Source organism: Cupressus sempervirens, chromosome 7 (genome assembly GCF_028749045.1).
Source record: "Cupressus sempervirens isolate cs-2001-9-10 chromosome 7, ASM2874904v1, whole genome shotgun sequence".
Lineage (NCBI taxonomy): Eukaryota > Viridiplantae > Streptophyta > Pinopsida > Cupressales > Cupressaceae > Cupressus > Cupressus sempervirens.
Genome location: NC_143124.1, coordinates 536,540,649 through 536,564,552, shown reverse-complemented (window position 1 = coordinate 536,564,552; position 23,904 = coordinate 536,540,649). Strand labels below are relative to the sequence as shown.

The following is a 23,904-nucleotide window of genomic DNA, read 5'->3' as shown; positions in this document are numbered from 1 at the left end:
AATAATTGGTGGAAATTTTGAGCAAGTCTTGGTAGAAAAAATCAAGAATTGATTGAAATTTCCACCAATGCTTAATCAATTTTTTTTAATAATTGGTGGAAATTTTGACCAACAATGATAGATCAGGGCTTTACAATTAGAGGACACCTTTGAGAAGAAAAATTCTCCTACTCCAACTTTATATTTGCAGTGATTTAAAAGGTTGCAAATTAAATGGCTTGGATAAGAAACAATTGCTTGATACAACATGGAACAAAGAAGAACATAAACATATAGCATGGACATGTATTCTTTGAAATTAAAGCATCCAAGAATGTAAAGAAAAGTAGGACTATTGAAGTGTAATATGCCTCATTATGCATTCTTGATATTGCTAAAGTTGACAGAATTTTTTTCAACTATGAATAATGATATATTATATAATCAAAGTAATAAAGGAATTTCATATTCATGACAATTGGTTTTCAAAGTACAGTACAGTACATAGGTTGAACAAGAAAAGTATCTTGAACTGAACACCACTATATGAAAATTATGCATTTTATCCCACAAGAACTTCATCACTAGAATAACTACTTTTGAAGTTTACTTGTGTAGTCATTTTTCCTTTTTTTAGAATTTAATGACTAAAGAGTACTTTAGTTTCTTTAAATTGTTATGGAAATCATAGTTGCACTTGTCCAATGTATCCTTTGTCTACTCCTTAAGAAATGCTCTATGAACTCCTTTACATCAAACATAGAAGTTGGATCCTTCTTTGTAATGATGCCCTATTTTACACAATGCATTTTAAATATTAAACACCAAAATATATATCATGGTTGCATTTGTACAATGTATGAAATGAAGAAAACCAAGTTTGAGATGAAATTGTATTTTTTTTTGAAATGATAGTTTATTCACAAAAGAGTAGATATGAAAATGCACCTTTTTAGTTATAATGACTGAGATAAGATTTGCAAGGTAATATCAAAAGCAGGGTTCCAAGCAGAAATCCCAAATGGAGCTACTTGTTGACCTTGGCCACCAAGAGCATGAGTTAGTTCTTTTGGTGACCTCTCTTCAATTATTATATACTCACCAGAGGAAATTGAGAGATCCATTAAGGTCAGAGGAGAAACTACATAAAATGGGATATGGTGGTGGAAAGATGAGAGTGCCAAATTATATGTCCCTATTTTATTTGTTGTGTCACCTATGAAAATATAATACCAACTTAGCAAGCCTTAACATACAAGAACAAATGTTGTTGGAAAATTCTTGTCAACTAATCATCTAATGAGATTTAATTTGATGAACATCAATTTCAAATATCATAGCAAAGAAATTGCATGATATTAATAGTAATTCTACATACCATTTGCTTCAATCTTATCTGCTCCTACAACTATAGCATCTATATGACTTGACTTCTACAATGTTGTTGCTATAGAATCTGCTATAAGGACTGTAGGTATGTGATCATGGACCAATTCATATGCGGTGAGACTTGATCCCTGAAAGAAATGCAACAAATCTTCAAGTCAATATAAATCTTGATATTGAAATCATATGCGATAAATTTGTTCAGATATAGAATTTCTATAAAATGTAGAGTTGGATCAAAATGTTCAACACTTTTCATGTTTCATCAAATTTGAGGGATACAATAGGGAAGTTTCTTGGGAAAAATGCTAATAAAAAACTTATGTTGCTTTCAAAAACCAAAAATAGTAGCACAAGCAAGACTAGTTGAAATAAAATATTGTGAAAATTTCACCTAATCTCTTCAATTATTAGTAAGCCTATGAAATTGTCAACCATCAATACACTCTCTATGTTTATAGAGGACCCTTGATCAAATAATAACTAGAACAGTCTATTGACATCAAACAAACAATTAGTTGACAGGTGGAAATCAGTACATATGCTAAAGTAGATGACTTTTTAAATTGAAATAATCTATGATAACTTTTCGAGTCAAAATTGTTTATGATAATTTTTCAAGTTACATTAATTATTAGAATCTAGATACAAAAAACACTAAACAATTTTCTTGAAGATTTTTGACATGAAGTGAATTCTTATAGACTAAAATATAGAGTTTGGTCACAAAAACTAACAAAGAACCATCTACAGTACCTAGTTGAATGGTCTCGTCTTTGTGCAAAAAGTAGTCTCTAATAGTCCCTCAAAATGTAGTTCATGAATCACACCAAGAGCAATACCATATCCAACAGTTGCAAGACTAGCCAAACACATCACTAAGTTATGTTAGAATCATGCATAGTTCACAAAGAAATGGATACATTAAACATATTATTGAAGTTCTGTCACACCTTCCAGTGTTACAATGAGTTAAAACATTAAGGTTCTGAGTTTTGTTGGTCTGACATAGAATAAATTTAGCCCCATGTAAATTGATTGCTTTGTTAGAATTGATATCATCTATCAGCATTCCTTCAGTAGCTTCAATAAAGGCTTGTACTCAAGAAATTTAAAAATGCCATTAGAAATTTAGAAGTATATATATACAAAATCATTTGACCTAAGTATACATAGATGATTAGACCTTAGCAATACTTCCTATCATTACTAACTCAAAGTGCCTTCTTCATATTCTCCACCAAGTCCTCTATTGATCTATCACAACCATTAATTTCTACATTAAAAATAAACCAGTTACTGGTTCCCTCTTTGATCAGCAAAGATGGATTTTATACCAACGAATTATATAGATTCATGTGAGGAAATCACCCCTACCATCCATCAAATGTACAAAATCAAGAAAACAAGACTAATAGATGTAGTATAGGGTACTAGATATAAAACAAAGTGAAATAGAAGATAAAACCTAAATCATTTGATAAAAAAAGAAGAATTTAAAAAAAATATTTGATAACTATTCACAAATGAAAAATATAGAAGATGTCCTAACATTAAAAAGGATCTTCTCTCCATGGAAGTTTGATGTGCTAAGTGTAGATATCTATAAGGTTATGTGTGTGTCTATAAAGATAGATAACATCAACAACACACTCTTCTCTTGTGTTCTCAAGAATACCTTTGTGAAAATTTTAAAAAACTCATATAAAATATCATACACATTTAAGTGGGGAAAAAATATATAGTATAACCCAATACTAAGAGATTTTGTACAGATTAAAAGTGTGTCTATAATATTGGAACCATCTCATGGAGAATTTGACATTTTTGCATAGATATGGATGTATTTTTGGAAAATGTGTCATGTCCCCTATTCAAATAATTAAAAAAATAAACTTTGTTAAGGCAGGCAGGCTCCAAAAAGGTGAAATTTTGGAAAAAGGGGCTAATCTTTGGAAACCAATGGACTAATAAATAAAAATTATTATTAAATTATATTTTATTAACCCCTCTTGGACGTGAGTTAGGGTTATGCCCTCTTTAAAAGGGGTTTGGAGGCATTTTGGGCTCATTCCAGAACCTGATTTTTTGCTAATTTTCTTGTTGTTCTTCAGAGGCTGCCAAACCTGTGGAGAAGGAGACCCAAGAATGAGAGTTTGCAAGTTTCCAAGAAGGCTAAGGATGGGAGTTTGAAGCCATTCCATGTGCATGCTCATACAGAGTTTGCCTTTGTGCTGAATAGTGCCGATTTGTGAGTTTTCGGGGTTGTTTTCGGTTTGAGTTTGGTGTTTTCAGTTGAGTGTTTCATATCAGTTTGGGTTGCTGCTGTATTTCAGACTTTAAGATGTTAAAATAGAGCTGAATATATGTATTGGGTCATGATTAAACTTCTGAGATAGTTTATGAGTGTTTTTTGTGGTGTTTCCGGGCATTGTGTGTTAATTTCGGGAGCCCGATTGAGCATAGTTTGATCCTACAATTGTGAGTGGTTGTGTAAAGGCTATACAAATCTGTAAATGTCATTTTGTAGGCTGTTATGCTGCTGAAAAATCTGTAAAAATGTCCATTCTCAGATTTATTAGTAATTTGTGAAGTTGTGAAGTTTTTTTGGCACTAATTTGGACATACTCGATTTGGGTTTTATTGGGAAATTAGTAGATCTTTGTAATATTGGTTGTTTGATTTTAAATATCTGATTTGAGGCTGAAAATACCATGTAAAATCAGTAAAGGGACATTTTAGTGGTATTAGAGCCATGATCTTGCCAGCCTGAGGGTTTGTAGAAGTTGCATGTCAGTTTTAATAACTACCCAGATCTTGCATGTCAGTTTTGACAACTACCCAGATCTTGCACGTCATATTTTATGGTTGCATGTTGCTTCTAATTAGTTGCATGTCAAAATTTATGATCACATGCAACTAAGTGAAAGAGAAAAAAGATATTTGCAGCGAGAAAAGAATAAAGAAATTTTGATCAAACCCCTAGTTGAAAGAAAAGGTACAAAATCCAAGGAAGAAAAAAGTATGGCTGATCCAAATGAGATGGCAAAGAAATTCTTCCAAGACACCCAAAATACTCAAAAGCAAACAGTGGATGGTTTGGCGGAAACTAGAGAGGCTTTGCGAATATTGACAGAAAAATTACAAGGAATTGCATCTATTAATGAGAAAGGGAGCACTTCAGAGGAGCCAAGAAATGGGAGATCCACACCATCTAAATCAACCAAAACTATTTTCTTGCCTACAGATGAGCCACCAGTACCAAATCCAACCATTAATCCAGTGGAAGAGGTTACAGGTAACTTGATTACATTAAGAGCTACTTATAATGGCTTAGATGATGACTTTCGTAGTTCAGTTCCTTTTAGAGAATATGTGGATATAATGAACACTTTGATGCCCAAGAAAGAGAATAGGAGGGAGCATGACACAAGTGGAAGAGAGCTCAAAAATAAAATAAGAAAGTTTACAGCACCTACTTTTGATGGAACAAATAAAATTTCAGCTAGAGCATGGCTACAAAAATTACAAACTTTCTTCACACTTAACCCCATGAAAGAGAGTGATGCTGTTCAATTTGCAAGTCTACACTTGGAAGATGCAACCTATGATTGGTGGTATCATGGAATGACTACTCAAGGTCACGATCAGGTAACTACATTTGAAGATTTCAGTCAAAGAGTGATAGATAGATTTGACCTCAAGGATGATGAAGATTACTTTAAAGAATTGTCAAAGTTGAAGCAAACCAAATCAGTTAATGAGTATATAGAAGAATTTCAAAAAGTGGCTATTATGGTACCTGATATGAGTGAAAAGAGGATCGTTTATCTTTTTCTTGATGGTTTAGAGGATTTTGTTAAGGGTTTGGTTAAGGCTTTCTCACCCTCAACCTTACAGGAAGCTATCAAAAGAAGCTTGCAACTTGAAACTTGCGTGCCTATGAAATCAATCACTAATCAAAAACCCCCAAATCCTTGGCAACATAAGGGAAATTTTCAAAAAAAGACTTTCCCAACACTACTACCAAAAGATGTGACAAATGTGGCAAAAAAGAAGGTAGATGAAGAGACTAGGAGTGAATTATGAAGGAAAAAGCTTTGTTTTACTTGTAGAGAACCATGGGTTCCAGGACACAGATGTTTGGGGAAAGGTCAAGTGCACTATATTGAAGTTGCTTCAGAATCTGATTCAGATGAGCATGAGGAATTTCATGATACTAAGGAGGAGGTAGAAGAAGAGAAAGTAAAAGAAATCAGCAAGGATGACACTTTAGCAGCATTATCAGGAGTCCCAAGATACCATCCCTTTCGAATTCGAGGGGTACTAGCAGGGCAAAGGTTGACCGTTCTTCTTGATAGTGGGGCAACTCACAATTTTATTGATGAGGGATTTGTCATGAAAAGAGGGCTTAAAGCAGAAGATTTTGAGGGATTCAATGTTATTGTAGCTGATGGATTCACTATGCCTTGCACATGGGTGGTGAAACAACTCAAGATGACCTTAGGAGATTATGAGTTATGTGATAACTTCTATGTGGTTGGTATTGGGGAGATAGATCTTGTATTGGGTGTTCAATGGTTGCACTCTATCGGAGGCTATTACATGAAGCATCAAACTATGGAGTTTAAATTTCATTCCAATGGGAAAGAAGTCATATTGAGAGGGTTATCGAATGGAGCACCTAGGGCAGTCTCTGCAAAGAGGATGGAGAGGACTTTTCGAAGAGGACAAGTAACATGGGCAGCAGGAGTCATAATCAAACCAACAAGCTCTCCAAAGAATCAAGGTAATTTCCATTTTGAAATTCAAAATATTCTTGATAAGCATAGTATAGTTTTCAATGATTTGCCTCTAGGATTACCACCAGATAGAGGTTTTGAGCATGTTATAGAGTTAGAACAAGGTGCCAAACCAGTTATAACAACCCCATACCGCCATCCAAGAGGTTATAAGGAAGAAATTGAAAAAACTATTAAAGAACTCCTGGACATGGGATTCATAAGGCCTAGCTCTAGTCCATTTGCATCATCTGTGGTACTTGTCAAGAAAAAGGATGGTACAATGAGAATGTGTATAGGCTACAGGGCTCTAAACAAGAAGACCATAAAAAATAGGTATCCCATACCACACATAGATGAAATCGTTGATGAGTTACATGGTGCTGTATACTTCTCAAAAATTGACTTAAGATCAGGCTACCATCAAATCCAAATGAGGAGTGAAGATGTGGAAAAGACTGCCTTCAGATGTCACTATGGGCACTTTGAATTTATTGTTATGCCATTCGGACTCACTAATGCACCTGCAACATTACAATCTTATATGAATAAGGTATTCAGTTAGCATCTTCAAAAATTTGTTTTGGTATTTTTCGATGATATCTTGATATACAGTAAAACATGGGAAGAGCATCTAAAGCACATAGACACTGTTTTGGGAATCTTGGAGCAGCAATCCTTCTATGCTAAGCTATCTAAATGTGAGTTTGGTTTGATAGAGATCCTATATTTGGGACATATTATAAGCTCTAAAGGAGTACAGGTTGATCAACAAAAAATCCAGGCAATTTTGGATTGGCCTCCACCCACTAATCTTACACAGTTGAGAGGTTTCTTCGGGTTGTGTAGCTACTATAGGAGATTTGCCAAGGGATTTTCTCAGCTTGCTGCCCCCTTGACTGATTTGACAAAGAAAGGAGCTTTTTTTTGGACAGAAGAGGCACAAAAAACATTTGATAAGCTTAAGGAGGTAATGAGTTCATGCCCTGTGCTTGCAATTCCAGATTTCTCTTTACCTTTTGTTGTTGAATGTGATGCTTCTAGAGAAGGTATAGGGGCTGTCCTAACTCAAAGGGGACATCCAATAGCATTTGAGAGTAGAAAATTAAATCAATCAGAGAAAGGGTACTCCATCTATGATAAGGAAATGTTGGAAATCATGCATGCACTTCATAAGTTTAGACAATATTTGGTATGTGGGAGATTCATTGTAAAGACAGACCATAATAGCCTCAGGTTCTTCTTGAACCAAAGGGATTTGAATGATCGTCAACAAAAATGGGTAAGAAAATTGCAAGCTTATGATTTTGATATTGAATGCATGAAAGGAAAGAATAATGTGGTTGCTGATGCTCTCTCAAGAAAGCCCACTTTGTGTTCCTTATCATCTATCTCTGCTGATTGGAAAGTCTCCATAATTTTAGAGTATGCTAAAGATTCATTTGCCACCAAGATTTTGGATAAGTTAGTGGATGATAACTGGTACAAGGTTGTTGATGAATTGATTTATTACAAGAACATGATCTTCTTAGTGCCAGGGTAAAAAACTAAGGAGAGGATATTGAGGGCCTTTCATGACACACCTTTGGCTGGTCATCAGGGATACTTCAAGACATACAGGCAAATTCAAGAGCAGTTTTCATGGAAGGGTATGAAGGAGGATGTCCTTAAACAAATTAAGGAATGTATGGTATGCCAACAAAGCAAGAGTGAGCAAAATTTTCTTGCAGGGTTGTTGCAGCCACTTCCTATTCCCGAACAAAAATGGGAAAGTATTTCCATGGATTTCATCACTGGGTTGCCCAAGGTTCAAGGTAAGGATTGCATATATGTGGTGGTAGATAGACTAACTAAGTATGCACATTTCTTTCCTATCACATCGGATTTCAAGGCATCACAAGTGGCCGAATTGTTCTTCAAGGAAATTTTTAGATTACATGGTTTTCCTAGAAACATTGTTAGTGACCGGGACAGTAGATTCCTCAGCTCTTTTTGGAAGGAGCTCTTTCATTTGGTAGGAACTGAACTCACTCCCAGTACTAGCTATCACCCTCAAACAGATGGACAAACAGAGATAGTTAATAAATGGATAGAGGGATATTTGAGGAACTATGTTTCAAATCAACAACATGTTTGGGTGAAATGGTTACACCTAGGGGAGTATTGTTACAATACATCTCATCACATGTCTATTAGTATGCCTCCTTTTCATGCTCTTTATGGTTATGATGCCCTTTCCTTTGTTGATCTAATACTTTCCGATAGCAGAGTACCCGCAGCAAGTGATTTCATCAAGCAAAGCCAAGACATAATAAGGTCCCTCAAGGATAATCTACAACATGCACAGAACCAACAAAAGATATATGCTGACAGGAAAAGGATTGAAAGATCTTTTGAGGTGGGAGATTTGGTATTTGTTAGGTTGCAGCCATATAATCAAAGCACCTTGAAGAGGAGTGGGGCAGAGAAACTCAAGCCAAGGTTCTATGGGCCTTATAAAATCATCAAGAAGGTAGGAGAGGTAGCTTATGAATTGGAGCTCCCACCAAACAGCAAAATACATAATATTTTTCATGTATCTTGCTTAAAGAAGGTTCTAGGCCAGAAAACCATAGTATCTACAGAATTACCACCTCTTGATGATGAAGGGAAATTAGTTTTGATACCAGAAGAGATTTTGGATACAAGAGAGAAAAGGTTGAGAAATAGGAGTGTCATAGAGCATTTGGTCAAATGGAAAGGATTACCACTAGAGGATGAAACTTGGGAAGGAGCACATATTCTTGAGAATTCCAACCTTCATTTCTTGAGGAAAAGCAATATTTGAGAGGGGAGGACTTGTCATGTCCCCTATTCAAATAATTAAAAAAAATAAACTTTGTTAAGGCAGGCAGGCTCCAAAAAGGTGAAATTTTAGAAAAAGGGGCTAATCTTTGGAAACCAATGGACTAATAAATAAAAATTATTATTAAATTATATTTTATTAACCCCTCTTGGACGTGAGTTAGGGTTATGCCCTCTTTAAAAGGGGTTTGGAGGCATTTTGGGCTCATTCCAGAACTTGATTTTTTGCTAATTTTCTTGTTTTTCTTCAGAGGCTGCCAAACTTGTGGAGAAGGAGACCCAAGAATGAGAGTTTGCAGGTTTCTAGGAAGGCTAAGGATGGGAGTTTGAAGCCATTCCATGTGCATGCTCATACAGAGTTTGCCTTTGTGCTGAATAGTGCCAATTTGTGGGTTTTCGGGGTTATTTTTGGTTTGAGTTTGGTGTTTTCAGTTGAGTGTTTCATATCAGTTTGGGTTGCTACTGTATTTCAGACTTTAAGATGTTAAAATAGAGCTGAATATATGTATTGGGTCGTGATTAAACTTTTGAGATAGTTTATGAGTGTTTTTTGTGGTGTTTCCGGGCATTGTGTGTTAATTTCGGGAGCCCGATTGAGCATAGTTTGATCCTACAATTGTGAGCGGTTGTGTAAAGGCTATAAAAATATGGAAATGTCATTTTGTAGGCTGTTATGCTGCTGAAAAATCTGTAAAAATGTCCATTCTCAGATTTATTAGTAATTTGTGAAGTTGTGAAGTTTTTTTGGCACTAATTTGGACATACCCGATTTGAGTTTTATTGGGAAATTGGTAGATCTTTGTAATATTGGTTGTTTGATTTTAAAGATCTGATTTGAGGCTGGAAATACCATGTAAAATCAGTAAAGGGACATTTCAAAATGAATACCCAGACACTTCAAGATTCCACAATCCATAATGTTACAAAGAAATCACAATAACTGATGATAAGAGAATCAAAATACAAAACCACACTTTCTGGTCCATTAACAAGACTTGACTTTGAGATAACCATGGTCTATTGTCTCTGTGTTTAGATTTCATTCACACTCATTTGAAGTTTTTATTAGCAATTTTCCTAAGATAGATTGTTTGGTCCTTTAAAGAATTGATTAAGAGGTAATAAAAGGGTATTTCAACCACTATAGATTGCTCCCTGGCTATAGTTTTATTAGCAAAATATTTAATTTCAAATGCAAAATGATAAAAGTGTAGCAACAAAGTAAAGTCACAATGATTGAAAGAGAACCCAAATCTAGCATCTTTGACTAGCTTGAGATGCAATGATAGTGCCATAGCCTAAACTTGCTATGGTTCAGGCATTAGCTACTCTAACTAAATAAGTTGTGAAAGCTATAAGAAATTTTTTGGGAAAGGTAATGTGAAGCGGAATAGTTAACCTAAAATTAGGAATGAAAAACCTAATTAACCATTAAAATGGCTTGACTGTCTATGAGCATACAATAACTATAATTCTAATTCATCTGATATCTCTAATCTTTTAAATGAAAAAAATGCCCATCATAAGGAACATTTTATTTGACTAATGTCTGGCTTTTTTTTGACTTCGTTCAACAAAATTCCCTAGTCCAACCAAGGTTTCCATGAGATCTAAGATGTTATTTCAAACACTTTTAGCATGTCTAAACTAATGGTAAGGATGGGTTCATACTTGATTGCATAGTTTCTTCACAAATAGGGCTACTAGAAGAGCCCAAATTAGGCCTCCTAGATTTGTAGGGCTTATAACTCCTTCCCCTCAAATATTCAACTCAGCTACTCTAAAGAAAATTTGCTTCATTAGACCCATTCTCAAGGATTTTTGAGGTCTCAAGTTTTCAAATGACTGTACAACAAAGTTGTAAAAAAAGAGGATTTTAAAGGGTTTGGGCAGCCTCCCCATTGTCCCCACTTTTTCACCACCTTCCACAGCTTGTTAAAACTCCTCCTTCACAACATAACATCTATTTTTACTCCCCTTGAATCCCTCAAAAGGGCAAGTCATGAAATTGCTTCTTTTGCTCTTGAGAGCACTTTTATTGTCAACAAAAAAAATCATCCCAGCCTGACAATGATTTCACACTTTTAAGATCAAACAACATCCATTTCATGGGTAGATTTGTTAAATAATGCACATAGAAGCTCATCATACATGTTGAGTTGAGGAAGGTCCAGATGATCTTTGTCATCATTATGGCTATGATGCCATTATTGATTATGAGGAGTATCATCAAAAATGCTACCAACAACATATGAACATGGCTGGCTATTACAAGTTAAGGCCACAAGGGACACACATTCAATAGAAATATTAAGCTTCCTTAAAAACAAGGGAATTTTGAAAGGTTCCCTCAACCTTAACATTGGGTTTTAAAATGGTACCCAAAATCTTCCATAAGAGTAGGGTCACCCCCAAAGTTTAATTGCTCCCTCTATATGAACCTCCTTTCCACCTCAATATAAAAGAGCCCACCTCTTTAGGAATAGAAAAGGAAGGGACTAGAAGAAGGCTAGGCATATCAAACTTCCAACCCTTACTCTAGTAGCTGCAACAAGAAGACCACTTACAAGCATCCTCTTGCATAGATCAAGTCTCTACCTCCATTGGGAAAATGTTGTCCTATAATTGTTTCTTAAATTTCTAGTATTTTAGTGTTACAAGTTGTCAAGGTGTATGCTAAGGGAGTCAAAAGAAATCCTCGATCTAATTAAAAAACCATGTCATAGACATTCATTATATTCTATCACCCTTTTCCACATGATGTCTTCTCTGCAGTCCTAACCTTTGGCACTATAATTAGACAACCATAAATTAAATGTATGGGTTAGAACAACACAGGCCTAAATAAATGCTTTGATGTCTCAATTTACATCAATCTTGGTGATGCCATTATGTTGAGGCATAGATAATTGCTTGATTGTTTGGGAGTTTACTTTATCTTCATCTTGAAATCTCATTTCATATAGATGACAAGAACAAAGCTTAAAGATTTTAAGGGAAACTTGTTGGTTGATACAACTAATGGCATGCACTTAATCCACAAAGCTAAAGATAGTCTACATATCATTGTAACTAAAAAAAGTGGTATTGGGAGTTGCATTAGTAGTTTTGCCAAGAAAGTTTTATGTTTGGCAACACTCCACTATGAAAAGAAAGAAAATAGATTTATAGTATATACAAACATGGGAAAAATAAAAACATCAATCTCAACAAATTGATCTGCTTTCCTTGAGTGAAGAATCTACAAGAAATTTCTATATAATCGAGACTCTATAATGTGCCATGTCTGAGGCTATTCCCTCCCTCGATTGGAAATCAATGATCACCTTGACAAAAAATTACCATATGCAACAAGTTTACAAAGAGCAATTGCAGGTAATCCTTTTTCTTTGACTAGGAATGCAGTAGTATAGAAGGGGTATTTGCATACAAAAAGGCTATTAAGCATTATGGGTAGTGTAAATGTGGTCATGTATTATCCTTTTATGTATCGCATAATGGATTTAATACACCAAGCAATATTGTGGAGCCCACGAACAGTGAGCTCTAAATTTTTTAATTTGGTTATTAGAAATAATAAGTTGCTATAGAATTTAAATTACAAAATATAAATAAGTTTTTAATAAAAAAGGAGAATTAGGATAATACCATGACCAAGTACTCAAACACTGGCACCAAAACCTTCTTGAATTGACTTTATTGTTGATCCTTGCTTTCCTATCAAACTTCTAGACTATGTCCTAGGTAGCAACATCCTTGTTGTCCTTGACTAGAATCTATCATTGCATCTATGCCCTCTATTATGTGTTTATTAACCTTAAGCATGCCATCCATAGCTGGGGAGATAACTACATGAGGTTCATCCTTTTTTGTGATCATAACCTTAAATATAGCAAAAATCAATAGCATTTAATACAATTTAAGATCTAGTATTAAACATCATTTATTAGTTTTAAAAATACAAGGCTGCAACAGTTTAAATATTAGATTGAAATACATGTTGGAAAGAAAAAATAAGCAACAAAATTCACCAAAACTACAACACATGAACACCATTGTTTAGCTTGCATTAAAATGTGACTCTAACAAATAAGATATTTTATTTTTTACAAGATCTTTACTTAAGCTAAATGAAAATGTATCTTACAACACGATCAGGGATGCCTAGCACTCCATCTAGAATTTTGATGTGAGACTTGGTCTCCTCACACATTTTCTTCACAAACTCTCCTTTGTGACCAATTATCCCACCAACCTTCTGACTAGTTCTATTTATCTTCACAAGATAAATAGAACTAAATTGCATTTAAGAAACTTGGGTCATAATAAACCTTGTGTTTCAATGGTCAATAGCATAGGAAACACACACACACAGACACACACACACACACACACAGACACACACAGACACAGACACACACAGAAACACACACACACACACACACACACACACACACACACACACACACACACACACACACACACACACACACACACACACACACATACACACACAGATCATGCAAACAAAAGTCATTAGAAGAACTTCCCAAAATAAACAATCATGAAAGGCAGGGTAAAAATCTTCAATTTAACAAAAAATTAAACTTCTTTTTTTAACTCATATAAAATAGTCACCACCATATCATACAACATTTAAATTTTACTACACAATAAATTATGACAATTGTTGTCTCTACCATTGCTCATTATATTCATTAATAAGAAGATTACATAAACAATATAAGCACTTCATTCAAATGAGATACTACTCCAATGTGTGTGTGTGTGTGTGTGTGTGTGTGTGTGTGTGTGAGGCAACACCATTTGCAATTTAGAGCTTAAGAGTAAATCTTATATTTTGAATAAGATAAGCAATCTCAATAAGTTAACATTGCTACTCAAGAGCCAAAAAAAAAAGAAAAACAACATGAAGTTGACACAAGTAGATTTGGAATCAGTGATTTAAGTGGGCATACCAAGCTTAGAATCTAGTGGACACAACATCTGATGAAAAAGAAATGCTGATATAAGGATCCATTGGGAGAAGATGCATATTCTTCTAGGTCTTCCTAGCTTGGATAGCAACATAAAGCTCCCATACTCTTTCTTCATTCTTTTGATTTTTTACATGGGGAGTAGTAGATTTTAACAATCTCCTTTTGACTATTGAAGCATGAATCCTTCATTCTTGCTATAACTCTTTATAATATAATTGTACACAAGCTCTATAAAGGGACGTAAACATGTCTTCCCAACTTAACATGATAAACCAATGTCAAGGTTGCCATCAGTATTATCTAGCATTAGCATCTTTTTGTGCCATGGCAACAAAAGTTACTATTGCTAGGAATTGCCTTTGAAAATCCAAAGGGTAAATGTAATATTGACTTTAAAGATTATGGATATATCAAGTAAAAGTTATTAACTACTACATTCAATCCAACAAGCACATAACCTAGAAGAAAAATGGAGCCATTAAAGAAGGAAAATTATGGATTCTTGAAACATTTTGTTTCCCCTTATTAGCAATTTAGCTTTCAATCCTCTGAAATAGGAAGAATCACTTTGAATTACTTGAAAAGACCCAACAACATGAGTAAAGTTTATCAAGGATTTGGTATAGACAAGAGAATGTTAAAAAATCCAATGAAGACTCAAGAAATATGCTTATAAGTGAAGAGCTTGATAACCTCCTGAATAAAGATAATGAATATTGTTGAATGCAAATGTTGAGGATTTGTTGGCTATCATGTTTTCAAAGATTGAACTATTTCCTAGAAGTCTACTTTGATAGATGAGAAAGAGGGATTATTACATTTTGACAAATTCTGGAGAGGTTTTTATACAAATAGACTTTAAATGTGAATTTTTTTGGGGTTTTAGATGCATGCCATTTGAATACAGATGCATAATTTTTTTGGGGGCCTTGGATGCTGTGTGCAAATAAATGCAAGAAATATACAAAATTAAATCATTGGATAATGATGCTTCATCATTGATTTAAGACAAATATAAAATGACAATTGATAATATTGGCTGCTTGTTTTTAAATCATAGTTGTTGCATGGGAAAGCCTGTATATCATCATTTAATGTTTGGTTCTATAATATGTGTTCCTGTCCATGTCCTAGTCCTTCTTCATGTTTAAGTGGTTATTTTGTGCACATCTCCACCTTTGTAATAACTATGAAAGTTGGGAAGAAATTTGAAAAGGTTAAGAGGATTTTTCCTATCACTTTTTAAAGCTTTCTGACCCCTTACATTGTCATATATCTGATCTACTAATAAGTGGGCATTGAACAATAGCTCTTCTGATGAAATATGTATAGAAAATCTGTTACATTGTCATTCATTTGATCTACTAATAAGTGGACATTGAGAAATAGTTCTGCTGATGAAATATGTTAAAAAAAAATTGGGTATATGAGCTCAATAATTTCTCAACTTTGGGATAGATCTACCATTAAGGACTGGTTTGAATAACTTATTAATTTGAAAATCTTTGGATATTTGATTCTAGAAATACATGGTTTTTGTGTGAGTTAGAGAATGATTAAGCAATCAATAGAAGAATGATATAGTGTAGCACTAGTGATAGTTTGTACTCATTAGTTTGCATCAATTTCAAATTACTTATTAATTTGAAAACTTTTGGATATTTGATTCTAGAAATACAAGGTTTGTGTGTGTGTTAGAGAATGATTAAGAAATCAATAGAAGAATAATTTAGTGTAGCACCAGCGACAGTTTGTACTCATTAGTTTGCATCAATTTCAAATTACATAAATTATTTCCATACTTGGAGGTACTAGAAATAGTGAAAGGGAGAGTGTGTTAACTATTAGTAAGTCTGTTTGCTACAGTAATAGTTTGTTGATGAGATTCGAATGGGAATGTTATTGATTTCCCATCCTCAGCAGTTTGGCTTGAAACTTAGAAAATAGTAAAATGTCTACAGTTTAGAGCTATCTTTGTGAGAAATCAAAGATGTCATTTTTCCTTTTTTAGGGCCATGGATGAGCTTGGATGTGCACCTTGTGATGGGCTTCCTGGGCACATCCAAGTAGCATCTACCTCGACCTCCACCTCCCAATTTATCTACCTCTGGCATCCTACTTCTAGGGAGTGCATCAGTAAGTTTATTATCAACATGAATGCCTAATGAGCAATATCGAAAGCCAAATTATGATTGTCTAGAAAAAATCAATGTGTTTCCAAATAGGTTTAGTAGGAGAGGGGTGTTGGGATGCCTCTTTCTTCTTACTTATTTACTTTTTGAACAACTAAGAAAGAACCCTGAAGATAGATGTTTGATGTTGTATAGTCCCCATACAAGATCCTTTCACTACTACCTTTAAGCTGGGAAGGTCACATTAGAAATTAATACAGTTTCTCATCATGAAGTGGCTATATTTGATGTTCAAGATAGAAATATAACTAGTGTTGAAGTAGAAGAATGGCTAAAAATTGAAAAGTATTTGGCATCCAATGATGAGGATGAGGAGGAGGATGGGCATAATCCTACTTGCACCTCCACTACACATTAATACAATTGTCGCTAAAGCAGAATGACTTGATATTGATAAGTATCTTATGTTTGATGAGGAGGATAGAAATAATCCCTCTCTACCTACATTGCCATCTCTACTACAAATTATAAGTGTTGCTAAATCAGCTACAGTTGGTGACATAAATTTGAGTTTCTATTATACAGTTTGTATAAATATTTCAATACATTGATTATATGTCAATATCCATTGCACTTACCTACACACATATCGAAATAATCTCACTAATACAATCAAATCCAAAGGACTTCCCATCTAATATCAATTTTTTATTAGAGGTTGGTTTGGCATTAATCAAGCATCCACCATAATACATTTTGATATTGTGAAAAGCTCAAGTATTGGCTTTTAAACAAGAAAGAATTGCCAAGTGGATTGGCAAGGGGATTTAAATTCTAAAAACAATACATAGTGTAGTAAAAAAATGGGAAACAAAAATTTCTTCAAGTAATGTCCCAAGCAATAGAATAAATTCACTTCATTTCCCTTAAAACTGTCCAAACTTGGGCAACAGGTTCCACTCGCTCTGCTACTTTTCCAGATCAAACCAAGAAAAATACATGACATTATTCCCCAAACTGGTGGCCATATGGTTACTTCTACCTGGTTCCATCTTGTCTGCCTCAACGCCATTGTTTACCAAGGTGCCATGCTCAACGACCAAAAAACCTTGGGCTTCCATGGATTCAATTGGATTGGATTAGGTAGGAGTAGGAAAATTAGATGAAATAACTAACAAGAATGTTTTAGGAAGTTTTGATATTTCATCTAATCAAGAAGATAGAGCTTTCTTAGAAGAAGCTCTTACACAAAAAGAATCAAAGCTTCAAGATGTCAATCAGGAATGCTCTGAATTGTTAAAAAAAATGAACCATTTACAAGAAAATCTAACTGTTTTGTAAGTTGGAAACACTTGGAATGAATTTTCCCTAGTTAGTCTCAAAGAAAAGCTTGATATGATCCTTTCTATTGATGCTGAGGATGCAATATGCCATGGCAATAGATGCTGAAAGTGCTAGAGATTCTTAGACACATGTTTGATCTTTTGTGAAAGCTAACTTCACTTCTCATTCTGATACTAGGCATAGAATTAGTTATATTGATGTAGAGTTTGTAACTACTATTGTTAGCATCATTAATTTCTTACAATCTATAGCCCAAGACCTTGAAAAGAATAAAAAATTTAAATCATTTGATACTGATAAACTAGTTTTTAGAATTTAGGAGTTTGCTCAGTTAGTGGATTACTTTTTGCAGTGCAAAGAAAACATTATAGAGTTAATTGTTGAATTGATATCTTTGTTATCTCAATTTAGGAAAATGTTTGCTCTTAGTTCCAGTGAAATCTTCTAAAATGAAGCCACAGATTTTGACAATCACTTGCCCAACCTGATGTAGTCTAGTTTTCTTCATAATTTGATTAGTATAGATAATTTCACAAGACAAGAAAGTGCTTAGGATCTTTTAGGAGAAGAAAATGCTAATAGCCTATGCTTTCAACTAGTTGGTGGCAATTTATAAATAATTAGGAAGCTTAACAACATTTAAGTAGAAAAAAATCTTTGGAATTTGAGTTGAAGGCCTAGGTAAGTAGAATTGGAGAGTTAGAAGAGGAGTTTATGTGCTTCAAAAGTGAGAATGCAAATCTAGAAATAGTCTTGGCTGTAACCAAAGAGGATCTTGAACACACACAGTATTAGCTTACTAATTTAAAAGAGGAGCTCATACATCTCAAGAGTGAGGATGCTAATCTGGAAGGAGTCTTCACTATAACAAAAGAGAAGCTTGATCACAGCCAACATCAAGTTACAGAGTTGGAGGAATAACTTACACATTTGAAGAGTGAAAATGCTAATCTAAAAGTAGTCTAGCTGCAACCAAAGAGAAACTTGAAAACACAGAAAGTCAACTTACTAAATTGGAACAAATGCTGGCAAACTTGCAAGTGCAGCTTGATTCTACTAAGGAATCAAAGTAGTTATTAGAGAATGAACTAGTGGCCATGATTTCACATAAATCAGATATTGAATCTCAATTCAAGGCAATAGAAACTGAGCTAAAAGGGTTGTTTGAAAAAGTGGATGCTTTGGAGCTAGAGCTTCAGGAGGAGCCCATGCAATGCAAAGATGCCATTACCAAGTGCAAGGTTTTAGAGGAGTAGTTACAAAGGTTTGTGAAATGCTTCAATCCTATTTCAAATATACTAGATTGATGTATATTTTAATTTCCTAAGATATGTTGAGTTCTATCTGGTTTTTTTATAACTTCTTCAACATGCATGTATTTAGTTTCAGACCTAGGGTTTCTAAACTAATGTGAAGATGTTTAATTGGATACCAGGAAGGAACAATTTTTTGAGTATTCCCAAAGTTTTGTATCAAAGGAATAAATTAGAAAGAGATAGGTATTAACCAGCCTACTTGGAACCCCTCATATTTAATCTATGTTCTTTTCTTATTTGCTAAATAGACAAATCAAAATTATGCATATATTGCTAATTTTTGCTTTCTTTCTATTTATTCTCTATGCTAACAAATGTAAAGTTCATATCTATGCTGAAGTATTTATAATTATGTTTCTTGGTTGAAGTACACTGAAGTTTTCTATTTTATCATCAAAATGAGATTTAAACAATAAGATTTAACATTAAGATATACTTGGCATGAAGCCATGTTTTCTTGTCTTATTTATGTAGAAGTAGATTCCATGATAAAAAATGTCCAGGAATGTATCATGAATAATTGAAATGACTTAAATACAATTAAGTCTACTAGATCTTCACAATCCATGTAAATGCTGATTTGTTTCTGGGATAAATTGTGTGATAGTTTTTAGCATCAATGTTTCAAATCATACTATATGATCCATCATCAGGATACAGAAGAGTAACGTTTATAGATCACATAGGATGATCCAAAACATTGATGCTAAAAACTATCACAAAATCAATCAAAGAAACAAAATTAACATTTGAGTACAGTTTCCTCAAAATGAGGTAGCACTATCAAAAAGGGACTATATACACTGAGAAAAATATGGTAGTTTTGTGGTATAGATATCTAATACAAATAGCTTTCTCTCCTTTTAATATAGAGAGATAGATATATAGGGGAAACCACATGCTTCAATTGAGCATGAAGGATTTCACACACTTAAATTAACCTAAAGAATTTGGATGTTGGTGATTTCATTTAGTTCATGGTTATCTTGGAGATTAAAAATTAAAAATCATTTATAGACTAGTGAAGAAATGAGCACAAATATGCATACTAATTTGAATAGAGACCTTTTTGGAAATAGTTTTCAGTTGTTCACAAAGAGGTTCCTGATCCTTCATCCTTTTTTCTACTTAGGAATATTTTTAGTTAGAGTAAATTAGATATGCAGATGCATTTTTAATCATAGCTTTTTCCTATAACTTATTCTACCAAAATGTTTCCTTGGAACAATTATTTTTGATGAGCCAAAAGAAAATTTGAGGTGCCATATAGCCATTACAAATCAAATTCTTAGGATATAATAAATTTATCCCATATTCATGGCTTAAACAAACATTTTTGAAATGAGTTGTAATAAAATATATGGCAATTCTTGAAACAACTACATTTGGAGAGCATTTGAGAATGTAGGCACTGCACAAAAGTTGAAACCATAGTAAAAGGAAAATGGAGAAATACCAATTTGGCACTAGTTGAGTAGTGTTGAAAATTTAGACCTCTTCTCCAATCCATCATGGTCCACTTCTTGTGTCATTTGTAGCCAACAGTGCAAGCATTATGAGAAAGGGCATTGTTATGCATGACTCAACCAAATAAAATAGAAGCAATGACTCTTGGTTTGTTTCTTGGCTACAAACCAGCTTACACTTCACCTAGGTGCTCACTCATGCGGTAAGTAGGTCTATGGAAAGCCCTTTCCAATGGTGAAGTTCAGGGAATCCTAGTAGTTGACATAAATAGGTGCATGAGGAAATGCATTACCCGTGAATGAATGAATTTTTTTCTTTTTGACCCACGAACGAATGGAACTTTTTGTTTTTTGTTATAACATTGAGTTGGTCAAAATTCAACTTAAGAACACATAGGTTGGTCAAAATTTTGACCAAAGCAGCCATAGAATTTTTATTTTTGACCAATGCAAGAATGAAAAGAAAAAAAAGAAGGAATTATAGCTTTGGTCAAAAATTTTGGTAGAAAAACAAGTGTAAATCTACTAGTGATAATAGATTCCCTACATGTCAATTTTGCCTCTGGGTTTAGATGTCATTTGTATCTTGGTATCTTTGAGTTAGATTGCTTTTAGGTTTTTCTTGATTTAGATGTTCGATGTGACTTTTGAGTTTGTTATTCTATTTGGGACCTGAGACTATCTCATCAACATAGTGGAAGTGGACCTTTTTGGGTTTGACAAGGTCAAGTTGTAGTGCATTTTCTTATACCAGTGAAGATCTGACCTTTGGATGTTGCTACTAGATGTGTTTGTGCAAATGTTCCTTTCTATCTAATCTTGTATTTCTATGATGGATGGTTATACTTATTGCATTGTATTTTATTTCATGGATCTTAAGAGATGATGTAATCTATTTTATGATGTATATTATTTCAGCCTTTCATACCCTATGACTTGTACAATGGATGATTGTGCATTTTTTTTATTGCCAAGTGGCATTCGGGACAATTGTGGATTACTTAAGTGGGATTTGTATTTGTAGTTACTATTTAATATGGATTTAGTTTTAATTAAATATTAAATATGATTCATCATCATGGGACCCTTAAGAGTTGTAACCTGTTTATGTGTTGTTGATGTATGAGTGTATATTAATTGCTTCCACTATTCTATAATTGTTCTTATATCTTTATCTTTAAAAAAATGTTTGTCAAACTTAGTAAAACTTTAGATTAACTTCTTTTGGGTTCCTTGGTAGGGTGTTACATCTAGTATCAGAGCCCAAGTTTCTACATTAGGAGCTCTGGGTATATTGGAATGCCACTTGTTGTTAACTAGTTGAACTGAAACAAAACCTAAACTATGATATGTATTAATTACAAACTTGGACACTTGAACTAGTTAAATAAAATTGAAACTTGAACTGTTATATGTATCTATTACAAACTTGAACACTCAAACTAGTTAAACTATAAATGAAACTTAAAATAGTGTTATGTACCTTTTGTAACTTGAACACTTGAAAAATCCAAACTTGATTTCTTGAAACATCAAAATAAGAAAGACTTTATAAACTCTTGAGTTGGATTTCAAACATTTTTTTTATGATTATGCTTTAAGATGGTATGCCTTTGATTGAATTTGTGAATATTTATGTTATTGAATTTCAAATTATGTCTATACATTATAACTTTTAAGTTTTCCAATGGATTTAGAGATGCTAGTATTTTGGTTGGAGTGTTTTAGGGGATCTATTTTAATAATTGTTAAAAAGATGAATGTTGGATCAATATGGTTTTTAGTTTATTATTAAACCAGAATCATATTGCTCTAAGTAACTGAAAGTGTATACATATTTAACTTAATTGCATCAAGTTTCTTAAATAAGATTTTTGTTTGATATTATAGATATTACTCTTTGACTTTTAGCTACACTAGTCATTTTAGTAGGCTTCGAAGAGTAAGCCTAAGTCTAGGGGGAGTAAATGTGATGCCCACTCCTAGTTTAGTTTTATCTTTATTGCCAGCTTCTAGAAGTAAGCCTAAGTCTAGGGGGAGTGGATGTAATGCCTACCCTTACTTGACTTTTCTATTGTTTTTCCATATTCTTTTAGGCCAATTTTTTGATTACGTTTTATGATTATCGACACTTGGTTACTGGATTGGATTAGATGTATTTCATATTCAATTTATATATGTGATGAGTTACTAAGTTATTCCAGGATTATTTTGATGATGATATAGGTGTTCATTTAATTACTTTCAGTTATTTCATGATGTTAGTTAAAGGAATGAGTTATATGTATTTTCTATGGTTACTTACCCTATACTTGCATGTGTATGGTGTAGTTGTCTATTTTACTTTATGTATGATGTTTCTGATGTGGTTGAGAAAGGAAGTTGTAGTCACCTACTAGTTGAGATCTACATAATATACCACTTCCTACCATTGCCTATTTAGTTTAGAATATATGTGTTTGCACATGTGTGGATTTTATGTAGATTGCAGGTAAAACGTATCAACTTCCCTGAATTGCTAGGATGAGTGTACCCTATTCATAGTATTTTAATGGTATAAGTGGGGAGATAACTCTTGAGTCCAAATCCTAACCCAACCCAATTGTCCTAGAAAATTGGACAAGAATATGTGTTAGTTTACCCATCCGAATGCGTCAAGTGACGTGAATTCTTGATTTTGACCCTAGTGTTTGATTTAATTTTATGTTCTGTATGATGGGTGGTTGTATTCAAGTTTTTGGGTGTGTGATGGTTTTCAGTTATAATTAAATTGAATTAAAAGATAAATTAATAGAAATTTAATAAAGAAAATTTAGTATTCAATTATATATTATTAAATGAGAAATTAATTCAATAAAATGATTAAATTTAAAAGATATATTAAAGTTCTATTTTTGACATATTTATATTTATTTAATTTAATGATAATTTTTTAGAAGTTTTATTTTAATAATAAACTCTAAATAATGTTATTAACTAAGTTAATAAATATATTATTAAAAATGTCTCGTGAATTAATTAAATAAAAGAATTAAACTTAAAGATTTTTTTTATCAAAGTACTAATTTAGGTGTATTTATATTTATTTAATATAATAAAAAATATTTAGGAGTTTTATTTTAAAAATAAACTCTAAATAATATTATTAGTTGAATTAATAAGTATATTTTTAAAACGTCTTGTAATAAATAAGAGAGAGTGGGCAATTATTTAATAAAGTTTATATTAATTAAATTGCATAAAGCTTATGCATGGAATTAAAATGTAATAATTAATTAAAGAGAGAAAGAAAATTTATTTAATAAAAATATTTTAAATTGCAAATAATGTGCATAAAAATGTAAAACACAATTAAATATCAAAAGAATATCGATCAACAAATTCCCTCATATGATTGTGCAATCTGAGCCCCAAATTTAGGGGAGAACTCTTTATTAGAGTTGAGAGTTCATATTTCAATAATTGGGTTTTGGAGGAGCAATTTCAGAAAGGAAGGTTTTTAGAAAAAAGGGAATTGTCAGCATGCTTCGTGTGATTATTGTTTTAGCATTAGATCTAGGTAGGATCTCGTAGTTTATTTGTACAATGGTTTTTCGTCCTTCAAATTCCCGTCTTCACCATGTCTATTGTGTTTCTATTTTTAGAATTCTTCTAGG

General features: G+C 33.2%; 1 pseudogene; it reads right to left on the bottom strand.

Moving 5' to 3' along the window:
- Positions 1–647: 647 nt before the first annotated feature.
- LOC149547877 (methylthioribose-1-phosphate isomerase-like) overlaps positions 648–23,904 on the bottom strand; it is a 47,952-nt pseudogene continuing 24,695 nt past the window's right edge.